Here is a 12,147-nt window from a genome sequence, read left to right as displayed (position 1 = left end):
GCGGATATGCCAAAACGACCCCTTCTCTACCAGATGAACTGAACTAGTTCTACGCACGGTTTGAGGTTAAAAACAGCACCCAGACATGTGCACTACTGCCATCTCCCAGTGACCAGTCGCTCAGGCTGTCCGCAGCCGGAGTTAAAAAGGCCTTTGCCAGCATCAATCCACGCAAAGCTGCAGGGCCGGACAACATTCCTGGATGCGTTTTAAGAGACTGCGCCGAGCAACTGAAAGATGTCTTTACAGACATTTTTAACATCTCACTCAGCCAGGCAGTAGTGCCCAACTGTCTTAAGAGTGCCACCATCGTCCCTGTCCCGAAGAAACCAAAGCCATAATGACTTTCGACCAGTGGCTCTAACACCCATAGCAATGAAGTGTTTTGAGCGACTGGTTATGCAGCACATCAAAAAGAGTCTACCTGCCGACCTAGACCCACTGCAGTTCGCCTACAGAGCCAACCGATCCACAGAGGACGCAGTGTCAACAACACTGAACCTCGTACTGTCACACCTTGATCGGAAAAATACTTATGCCAGGATCCTCTTCAAAGACTTCAGCTCTGCGTTTAACACAATCATTCCGCAGCAGCTGGTGGAGAAGTTGGAGCTATTGGGGGTTGATGCTGGCACATGTAACTGGGTCCTGAACTTTCTATCACAACGGCAGCAGACAGTCAGGTGGGCAGTAGGACATCAAAAACCATAGACGTGAGCACTGGCTCGCCCCAAGGCTGTGTCCCAAGCCCCCTGCTGTTTAGTCTGCTTACACACGACTGTACTGCTAGACTCAATAACAACTTCATCAACAAGTTCGCTGATGACACAACAGTGGTGGGTCTCATCAGTGACAATGATGAGTCGGCGTACAGGATGGAGGTGGAGCTGCTCACAGGATGGTGCAAATCCCACAACCTCATTCTCAACGTGGGAAAAACTAAGGAGATGGTGGTTGACTTCAGGAGGGCGGGAAAACAACACCATACACCTCTGCACATCGATGGAGCTGATGTGGAAAGGGTCAGCAGCGTGAAGTTCCTAGGACTCCACCTGTCAGATGACCTGATGTCCACAACCAACACCACAGCACTGGTCAAGAGAGCCCAGCAGCGACTACACCCTCTCCGAAGACTACGTAAAGCAGGTCTCCCCACTACACATCTACGAACTTTTTATAGGGGGACAATCGAGAGCACATTAACCAACGGCATCACTTCCTGGTTCGGGAGCTGCAAGGCGTACGAACGGCACCAACTTGACAGGATTGTGAAGACCGCCAGCAGGATTATTGGTGCTCCACTCCCTTTCTTGCTGGACATATACAGGAAGAAATGTATCAACAGCCATCTCCATCATCAAAGACCCCTACCACCCATCGCATCACATATTCTCCATCCTGCCATCTGGGAAGAGGTACAGGAGCATTAGCTGCAAAACCAGCAGGATGCTCCTCAGCTTCTTCCCACAGGCTATAAGACTGATAAACGGACTTAGTCCCCCCTGTCAAAGTATCGCGCACCAACCATCAACCTGGACACACTGCAGCAGCTGTCGATCGGAACGCCTGTTGATGTTTAGTAGAGAGTAGAGTGTTTAATTTAATTTGTTCATGATATATGTATTTTTATTTCTATTTATTTGTTGTTATTTGTACTGCACACTGAATGGACACTGCTTGAGCAACGTTTTTTTGTTTCCTCTGGGTATGTGAGTACTCAGGAAAATGACAATAAAGATATACTGATACTGATTTGGTTATCCTTGGTTCTGAAAACTACTGCTTACTTTTTTTTCCCCCCAATGAGCAAATGAAATCCACTGGTCAGCACCGGCTCTAACCTATGAGTGCATCCAGGTAGAGCTCCTGAAGGGCCGTGTTGGGGAACTGGAGAAGCAAGTGGACGACCTCCGGTTCGTACGAGAAACGGAGTCGTTCCTCGACAAGTCCTACAGTACGATTGTTACACCTAAGGTACTGGAAGAGAGAAGGTGGGAGACAGTGAGAAAGGGAGGGAAGCATGGAATGCCAACGTCCCCGGGTGGTGTACCTCTTGTAAACAGGTACATCCGCTTAGAAGCCGTTGGGACAGAAGACGTGAGCGGCGGACTGGCTTGCGATGCGAATAGGGCTGTTGAGCCAAAACCAAAAAGGCCTAAGGGAGGCAAGGCCATTGTAGTGGGAGACTCCATCGTGAGAGGTACGGACAGGGGTTTCTGCGGCAACAGACGGGATGCGAGGATGGTGTGCTGCCTTCCCGGTGCCAGGATGTCACGGACAGAGTGCAGAAAATCCTCAAGGGCGAAGGTGAACATCCGGAAGTGGTAGTGCATGTCGGCACAAACGATGTCGGAAAAAAGGGGATGAATATTCTACAGCGTGACTTTAGAGAGCTCGGAAAAATGTTGAAAAGCAGGACCTCCAGGGTTGTTATCTCCGGTTTGCTTCCAGTTCCCCGTGCTAGCGAGAGCAGGAACAGGGAGATACGGGACCTGAACGTGTGGCTGAGGAACTGGTGCACGGGGCAGGGATTTAGATTCTTAGATCACTGGGATCTGTTTTGGGGTAAGGGGGAACTGTACAAAAGGGACGGATTGCATCTTAACAGGTGTGGGACCAGCATTCTGGCAGGCAGGTTTGCCACTGCTACATGGGTGGCTTTAAACTGAATAAGGGGGGTGGGGTGTTGAATGGGATAGGGGAGGATAGAGTTAAAGGGAAAGGGTTTCTTAAATGTGTGAGCGTAGAGACCGAGGGGTGTAAAATGAGAGTAGAAGAAATAGGTAGCAAGGTGAAAAGAAAAAGTGGCAGGCAGACAAAACCAGGGCAAAAATCAAAAAGGGCCACTTTTCAACATAATTGTATAAGGGGTAAGAGTGTTGTAAAAACAAGCCTGAAGGCTTTGTGTCTCAATGCAAGGAGCATTCGTAATAAGGTGGATGAGTCGAATGTGCAGATAGCTATTAATGACTATGATATAGTTGGGATCACGGAGACATGGCTCCAGGGTGACCAAGGCTGGGAGCTAAACATCCAGGGATATTCAATATTCAGGAGGGATAGACAGAAAGGAAAAGGAGGTGGGGTAGCGTTACTGATTAGAGAGGGGATTAATGCAATGGAAAGGAAGGACATTAGTTTGGAGGATGTGGAATCGGTATGGGTAGAGCTGCGAAACACTAAGGGGCAGAAAACGCTGGTGGGTGTTGTGTACAGGCCACCTAACAGTAGTAGTGAAGTTGGAGATGGTATCAAACAGGAAATTAGAAATGCGTGCGACAAAGGCAAAACAGTTATAATGGGTGACTTCAATCTACATATAGATTGGGTGAATCAAATTGGCAGGGGTGCTGAGGAAGAGGATTTCTTGGAATGTATGCGGGATAGTTATCTAAATCAACATGTAGAGGAACCAACGAGAGAGCAGGCTATTTTAGACTGGGTATTGAGTAATGAGAAGGGTTAGTTGGCAATCTTGTTGTACGTGCCCCCTTGGGCAAGAGTGACCATAATATGGTTGAGTTCTTCATTAGGATGGAGAGTGACATTGTTAATTCAGAAACAATGGTTCTGAACTTAAAGAAAGGTAACTTTGAGGGTATGAGACGTGAATTGGCCAAGATTGACTGGCAATTAATTCTAAAAGGGTTGACGGTGGATATGCAATGGAAGACATTTAAAGGCTGCATGGATGAACTACAAAAATTGTTCATACCAGTTTGGCAAAAGAATAAATCAGGGAAGGTAGTACATCCGTGGATAACAAGGGAAATCAGGGATAGTATCAAAGCGAAGGATGATGCTTACAAATTAGCCAGAAAAGGCAGCATACCGGAGGACTGGGAGAAATTCAAAGACCAGCAGAGGAGGACAAAGGGCTTAATTAGGAAAGGGAAAATAGATTATGAAAGAAAACTGGCAGGGAACATAAAAACTGACTGCAAAAGTTTTTATAGGGTAAATTGCATGGATTAAAGGCCGATAAATCCCCAGGGCCAGATAGGCTGCATCCCAGAGTACTTAAGGAAGTAGCTCCAGAAATAGTAGATGCATTAGTAATAATCTTTCAAAACTCTTTAGATTCTGGAGTAGTTCCTGAAGATTGGCGGGTAGCAAACGTGACCCCACTTTTTAAGAAGGGAGGGAGAGAGAAAATGGGGAATTACAGACCAGTTAGTCTAACATCGGTAGTGGGGAAACTGCTAGAGTCAGTTATTAAAGATGGGATAGCAGCACATTTGGAAAGTGGTGAAATCATTGGACAAAGTCAGCATGGATTTACGAAAGGTAAATCATGTCTGACGAATCTTATAGAATTTTTCGAGGATGTAACTAGTAGCGTGGATAGGGGAGAACCAGTGGATGTGGTGTATCTGGACTTCCAGAAGGCTTTCGACAAGGTCCCACATAAGAGATTAGTATACAAACCTAAAGCACAAGGCATTGGGGGTTCAGTATTGATGTGGATAGAGAACTGTCTGGCAAACAGGAAGCATAGAGTAGGAGTAAACGGGTCCTTTTCACAATGGCAGGCAGTGACTAGTGGGGTACCGCAAGGCTCAGTGCTGGGACCCCAGCTATTTACAATATATATTAATGATCTGGATGAGGGAATTGAAGGCAATATCTCCAAGTTTTGCGGATGATACTAAGCTGGGGGGCAGTGTTAGCTGTGATGAGGATGCTAGGAGACTGCAAGGTGACTTGGATAGGCTGGATAAGTGGGCAAATGTTTGGCAGATGCAGTATAATGTGGATAAATGTGAGGTTATCCATTTTGGTGGCAAAAACAGGAAAGCAGACTATTATCTCAATGGTGGCCGACTAGGAAAAGGGGAGATGCAGCGAGACCTGGGTGTCATGGTACACCAGTCATTGAAAGTGGGCATGCAGGTGCAGCAGGCAGTAAAGAAAGCGAATGGTATGTTAGCTTTCATTGCAAAAGGATTGGAGTATAGGAGCAGGGAGGTTCTACTGCAGTTGTACAGGGTCTTGGTGAGACCACACCTGGAGTATTGCGTACAGTTTTGGTCTCCAAATCTGAGGAAGGACATTATTGCCATAGAGGGAGTGCAGAGACGGTTCACCAGACTGATTCCTGGGATGTCAGGACTGTCTTACGAAGAAAGACTGGATAGACTTGGTTTATACTCTCTACAATTTAGGAGATTGAGAGGGGATCTTATAGAAACTTACAAAATTCTTAAGGGGTTGGACAGGCTAGATGCAGGAAGATTGTTCCCGATGTTAGGGAAGTCCAGGACAAGGGGTCACAGCTTAAGGATAAGTGAGAAATCCTTTAAAACCGAGATGAGAAGAACTTTTCTCACACAGAGAGTGGTGAATCTCTGGAACGCTCTGCCACAGAGGGTAGTTGAGGCCAGTTCATTGGCTATATTTAAGAGGAGTTAGATGTGGCCCTTGTGGCTAAGGGGATCAGGGGGTATGGAGAGAAGGCAGGTACGGGATACTGAGGTGGATGATCAGCCATGATCATATTGAATGGCGGTGCAGGCTCGAAGGGCCGAATGGCCTACTCCTGCACCTAATTTCTATGTTTCTATGTTTTCTAACTTCTGACCTCCTGGCAACCCACTAGGACCTTCTGCCAACCCACCTATGGCTCGCGAAATCTCACTATTCCCCATGGCGGAAAACATGTTGAAAAATTCATGGCGACCATAATGAGGCCGCGACTAGTCCTCAGACTGTGGGAACTCCTCACGACCACGAAGGCGACTCCCTGGCAACCACCCGTGACCATGTGGCGACTGCATAGTCTCCCGCAGTCGCCTAAATGGGACAGGCCCATTAGAATGTATTTATTATTTAAAGCTGCTTGCAGTGTAGTTGCTGCTGCTGACAAAGCTACCACGGTGTACTGCTCCTTGCTGTTTTGTATGTGTTTGCTCGTTTGTGTTGTCTGTGAAAATCCTACAAGGATTACTTTCACGAGAGAGGTAATCATTAACATCGGACATACAGTACATCTCTCACTCGCTGGATTATTTGGACATACTCGTCGGGGGACTGTATCTGCGTTCAAGGTCTTCAGACAGAGGAGGACCCGTGGGAAGTGCTCTGGAGCACTCGTCCGACTCCGGCGACGAGGATCACGCACATCACCCCCGAGCATATTCCTGGCAAACGTAGTTCTCTCAATAACAAAGTGGACGAACTGCAACTCCTGCGCCGGACAAACAAGGACTTCTCTCGAGCCGCTGCCCAGTGCTTCGCCGAGACCTAGCTGTGTGAGTCGACCCCGGACAGTGCGCTGCAACTGGCTGGCTTCCAAATTCACAGAGCGGACCCCGAATGGAGGCAGCGGGGAAATCAAGAGACGGTAGAATCTGCTTCTATACGAACCAGGACTGGTGCGGCAACATCACGGTACTGTCAAACTTCTGCTCAACCTAGAATATTTCTTTATAAACTGCAAACACTTCTACTTTCCGAGGGAATTTAACTCCTTTATTCTCGCTGGAGTTTACATCCCTCCCCCCATGCTTGCGCACGTGAGGCACAAACGCAGCTCGTTGACCAAGTAATGAGGGTAGAGAGTGACTCCATGGTCATTGTTTTGGGGGACTTTAACAAAGCAGTGAAATTTGACTTGCCATTGCTTATTCTTTAATAATTTTTAAGTTAATGGCAAGCAAGTTAGTTGAATCATCTAAAGAACGGTGTCAGCGCAGAGAAACTTAAATTAACCTGCTCCATTAAGACAATTAAATGACTGAATAACATAATAATGATAATGTGCACAGTTGAGGAACTACTAGAATGCAGAATAAAATGATTAGCTAGAACAATCAGCAAAAAAGAAACAGTACAGCATGCAAGCTGCTCCTCAGAATTGTACGAAAAACATCTAAAATGTCAAGTTCCCACAGACCAGTTAAAGAGATACAACTAAGGATTACATTCGGATCAATCAAAGATACCAGGAAGCCACAGCTATTTATTGCACAGTTCATTGCAAAGGATACATTAGTACTCAGCCACTAAACATTTGTTGAGGGAAACAAGAGGAGAGAACGAGACTTCATTGCCAAACAGAAAGAGGGGCTCTACAGCAAACCACCGGGTGGCGCTAGCAATGGCTGCCTCGCCAATAGTCTGTCTGTCCCTTCCTTCGCTGTTGTTTCTTCAGTATTTGTTAAATGCATGTTTTTAGCGTTCTTTAGCTTGTTATATGTGGGGGATGGTACGGAAAAGTTAGTTTTTTAAATCTCTCAACTCGACGGAGATGCAATTTTTTTTCCATATCGCATCTCCGTCCACACTGTGGCCCAACATCGAGGAGCTGGAGGCCTTTGCTGGCGACCGACTTCGGGAGCTCCAACTGCGGGACTTTAACATCGTGAGCTGGTGATCCCTTTGCCAGGGATTGACCTCTGAGCTCCAACCGTGGGAGCCTGCGGACTTTAACATCGTGGAGCTCATGGTCTCTGATTAGAGACAGACTTTGGGAGCTCTAAGCTTTGAAGACCCCGACGCGGGGACTTCGACCGCCCCGACGGGGAGCTTCGACCACCAGCTGCGGGAGCTTCGATCGCCCCGATGGAGAGAGAAAAATGAGGGAAGAAGATTGGACTTTATAGCCTTCCATCACAGTGAGGAATGTGGAATCCACTGTGGTGAACATTTATGTTAACTTATGTAGTTGTATGTCTTGTTGCTTTTTTTGGTATGGCTGTATGGTAATACGAATATCACTGCACCTTAATTGGTGCACGTGACAATAAAATACTTTTGAAGTAGGCCTAACCTTAAGGACATTCTGGTGAATTGAACAAATGACAATGGAAGCATTGAGGAAAGACAAATACGTGACCTACTGGATTAATTAATCCAATATCAAGAAATTGAAAGATACAAGATGCATCTTTAACTTTGGAGTCATACAACACAGAAACAGGTCCTTAGGCCCAACTCGTCCTTGCCGAAGATTGACACAAAAAGCTGGAGTAACTCAGTGGGACAGGCAGTTTCTCTAGAAAGAAGAAATGGGAATCATCCCTGCTGATCTAAGCTGACCTATCTGGCTGCATATGACCCATCTCCCTCTAAACCTCTCTGATCAATGTACTTGTCCAAGTATGTTTTAAATGCAGTTATACTATCTGCCTCAACTATCTCCTCTGGCAGTTTATTTCATAGATCTACCACCCATTCAGGCAAACAGAGAATTTTGTAAGACATGACTTAAGTTTTGCAAGAACTAAAATATTGATTAATGGGATAGCCAATACCAGTAACAGCAGGATTTAACATGTTAAAAAAAGGAGCACGTCATTGAAAGTTGATTGCATTCCTTGAGAAGAGCAGAAGGGTGATCCAGTCAAGCAGTATAATGTGTCAAAGGGAATAGATAGTTGATTGTTATTTTTGATGGTAGTGGAAAGAGGTGACAGAGAATGGAGAAAAGTAAAATTTAAAAATGTGGAAGACAAATGCGCAAATCTGCAATTCGACTCGCCCTCACCAGAATGCTATCATAGTGTCTTACCCACACCAGCTGACATGTCCCATCTACACTTGTCTCACCTGCCTACATTTGGCCCATATTACGTTGCAGGAGTCAAATTAAGCCATTCCGTCCATCGAGTCTACTCCGCTATTCAATCATGGCTGAATTCTGCCTCCTAATCCCATTTTCTTGCCTTCTCCCCATAACCCTTGACACCCGTTCTAATCAAGAATTTGTCTATCTCTGCATTAAAAAAATCCACTGATTTGGCTTCTACAGCCCTCTGTGGCAATGTTCCACAGATTAACTATCTTCAGACTACAGAAGTTGCTCCTCACCTCCTTTCTAAAAGAGCGCACTTTTATTCTGAGCCTACGACCTCTGGTCCTAGACTCACCCAGCAGTGGAAACATCCTTTCCATATCCACTACCTATACCTTTCATTATTCTGCATGTTTCAATGAGATCCCCCCCTCAACCTTATGAACTCCAGCGAATCGAGGCCCAGTGCTGTCAAACACTCATCATATGCTAACCCACTCATTCCTGGAATCATTCTTGTAAACCTCCTCTGGACCCTCTCCAGAATCAGCATATCCTTCCTCAGATGTGTGGCCCAAATTTGCTCACAGTTCTCCAAATGTAGCCTGACCAGTGCCTTTTAGAGCCTCAGCACTACATGTGATTTTGTATTCCAGTCCTCTTGATATAAATGTTAGCATTGAATTTACCTTCCTTACTACCGATTCAAATTGCCAATTAGCTTTATGGGAGTTCTGCACCAGCCCAAGTCCCTTTGCACCTCTAATTTCTGGATTCTCTCTCCCTCTAAACCTGTCCTATCCATGTACGTGCCTAAATTTTTATTTAACGTTGTGATTGTAATTGCCTCAACTACCTCGGGTGCGGCGTCACACGGGAGAGCTGGACCCGAACTTAATATTCCATCACTCACCCATAGCTCCCAACTGTGCAGGCGCAGCTGAAGGATTCCCGTTGTGACATAGAAGGAAGCATTTCTGTGCAGGCTAAGGGGTAGAGAAGGAGAGGGGAGCAGGGAGGGAGCGGGGAGCAGGGAGGGAGTGGGGGGGAGCAAGGAAGGAGGGGGAGGAGCAAGGAGGGAGGGGAGGAGCAAGGAGGGAGGGGAGGAGCAAGGAGGGAGGGGAGGAGCAAGGAGGGAGGGGGAGGAGCAAGGAGGGAGGGGGAGGAGCAGAGAGCAAGGGGAAGCAGCAAGGAGGGAGGGGGAGGAGCAGAGAGCAAGGGGGAGCAGAGAGGGAGGGGGGCGGAGGGGGAGAAAACAGAGGGGGGGGGGGAACAGAGAGGGAGGGGGAGAGAGAGAGAGAGGGGGGAAGCAGAGAGGGAGGGGGGGGGAAGCAGAGAGGGAGGGGGGAAGCAGAGAGGGAGGGGGGAAGCAGAGAGGGAGGGGGGAAGCAGAGAGGGAGGGGGGAAGCAAGCAGAGAGGGAGGGGGGAAGCAGAGAGGGAGGGGGGGAAGCAGAGAGGGAGGGGGATAGAGGGAGGGGATAGAGAGGGAGGGGATAGAGAGGGAGGGGATAGAGAGGGAGGGGATAGAGAGGGAGGGGATAGAGAGGGAGGGGATAGAGAGGGAGGGGAGGGAGGGGAGGGGAGGGGATAGAGAGGGAGGGGGGTAGAGAGGGAGGGGGGGTAGAGAGGGAGGGGGGTAGAGAGGGAGGGGGGGTTAGAGAGGGAGGGGGGTAGAGAGGGAGGGGGGTAGAGAGGGGAGGGGGTTAGAGAGGGAGGGGGTTAGAGAGAGGGAGGGGGTTAGAGAGGGAGGGGGTTAGCGAGGGAGGGGGGGTTAGCGAGGGAGGGGGTAGCGAGGGAGGGGGTAGTAGCGAGGGGGGGGGGGTAGCGAGGGAGGGGGTAGCGAGAAGGGGGTAGAGAAGGTGGGGAGTGAGGGTAGATAGGGAGGAAGCATCAACCCCCCCTGCCCCCCCCCCCCTCCCCCTACCACCCCACTCCATCTCCCTCCTCCTCATTTCCTTCATCCACCTCCCCTCATTCCCATTCCCTGCCCCAGGACCTACCCAGGTCGTGGAGCAGCGCCAGGGTCTGGAACTCGGCCTGGTTCTCGTACTCGGCCCAGCACTGACTTGGTTCCAGCGGCGGCTTTTTTTTTTGGCCCCGGGCTCGGCTCACTCGAGCTCGAGCACCAGGCTGGGTTCCAACCAGGGCCCGTGGCACCCCCGTCGCCACCAGGTGTCGGGTGCCGGCCGCCACGCGAGTGCGCTGGAGTGCCTCTCCCTCCCAGAATGTCCATCCTGCCCTGCGAGTGCATTGTGACGTCACTTGGGTGCGCTGGAGTGCCCCTCCCTCCCGGAGTGTCCCGTCCTGCCTTGCGAGTCGATTGTGACGTCACTCGGGTTTTTTTCCCCGAAATGGGCGAGTTTTCTGGCTTTTAAAAAAACTTTAAACGATTAAAAAGTGCGGAAATGTAGGTGGGAATGTGACGGGAAGATGTTTATCGCCTCGATGGGAAAAATGTGAGTAGAATGAAAATGTGAAGGCTGTGGCCAAGCGTTTGGAAGAAAATATAAATTAGCACACAAACATACAATACAGAAACAAACAAGACAAAGTGTTTTAGTAATACTGGTGCACAACCTTTTATCCGAAAGCCTTGGGACCAGACACTTTTCGTAATTCGGAATTTTTTCGGCTTTCGGAATGGAAGATTTTTAGCGTAGATTTTAACGGCTGGCTCATTGATAGAGTGCTCGGCTCATATCCGCAAGATCGCGAGTTTGCGCCTCGATCCCGGCAGTTACTCGATCGCGAGTTTGAGTCATCAATGTAGCTTTTTCTTGCAGAATAGGAGAGAATAGGGAGGGTTAGGCTGGGATCATTCTCTGTGAGATTATCTTAGTGCGGGAGACAAGTGTAGGAGAGGTGTACTGACTGTATGGGCAGAACTTTGGAAGTGATTGCCCACCATTCTCAAAAACCGCTGTGTCTCCCTGTCCCTGGAATAGTAGGGGGCGATCGAACAGCACAATACCCCCCTCCCCCTCCAACTCCAGAGGAACCCACTCCCCGATGGGCCGCTACGGCGACAAGTGGCAGTTCGCCCACAACCCGAGCTGCGCCACTCCAAGAACAAGACGTACCTTGCACACCATCAGCTTCTGCCCCTACGGGAAGCGTGTTCCTATGGAGTTGGAGTGGGGCTGGAGTTGCTGATCTGGGATCTCCGTGCTTGCAGTGGGCCTGGGGGTTGGTGTCCCGATGAGAGGGCACAGCTCGGGTTGTGGGCGAACTGCCACTTGTCGCCGTAGCAGCCCATCGGGGAACGGCTTCTGGTGGTCCTGAAGTCTCCGGCCAGTTTGCAGTTTTCCTCTGGAGTTGGAATGGGCCTGGGCTGCTGCTGGCTGTGGGTCTCTGGGATCTCCGTGCTTGCAGTGGGCCTGGGGGTCGGTGTCCCGTTGGTCCTGACGTCTCCGGTGACTGGCACTGACCTGCTGGCATCACCGACGTGACGACAGTGCAAAGCCCCCACGCCAGTGCAATGGGCGGGGAGCTGGAGAGGGGAGGGAAGGGGTCACACACATGGCTGGGAAGCAGAGGGGTGTAGGTGGGGTGAAACTGAAGGGAGCGACAATCTGCTGCTGCCTGCACACCGAGTTAAAAAGTTCCCACGCAAGACTCACAATACACTGTG

General features: G+C 49.1%; 1 protein-coding gene across 3 annotated transcripts in view; it reads right to left on the bottom strand.

Moving 5' to 3' along the window:
- Positions 1-12,147, bottom strand: part of mgat5 (alpha-1,6-mannosylglycoprotein 6-beta-N-acetylglucosaminyltransferase) — a 120,858-nt gene that overhangs the window by 44,054 nt on the left and 64,657 nt on the right. The gene's annotated exons all lie outside the window — the stretch shown is intronic.

The sequence above is a fragment of the Leucoraja erinacea genome, chromosome 7 (genome assembly GCF_028641065.1).
Source record: "Leucoraja erinacea ecotype New England chromosome 7, Leri_hhj_1, whole genome shotgun sequence".
NCBI lineage: Eukaryota > Metazoa > Chordata > Chondrichthyes > Rajiformes > Rajidae > Leucoraja > Leucoraja erinaceus.
The sequence above is the reverse complement of the archived record's forward strand: the minus strand, read 5'-3'. Positions and strand labels throughout refer to the sequence as shown.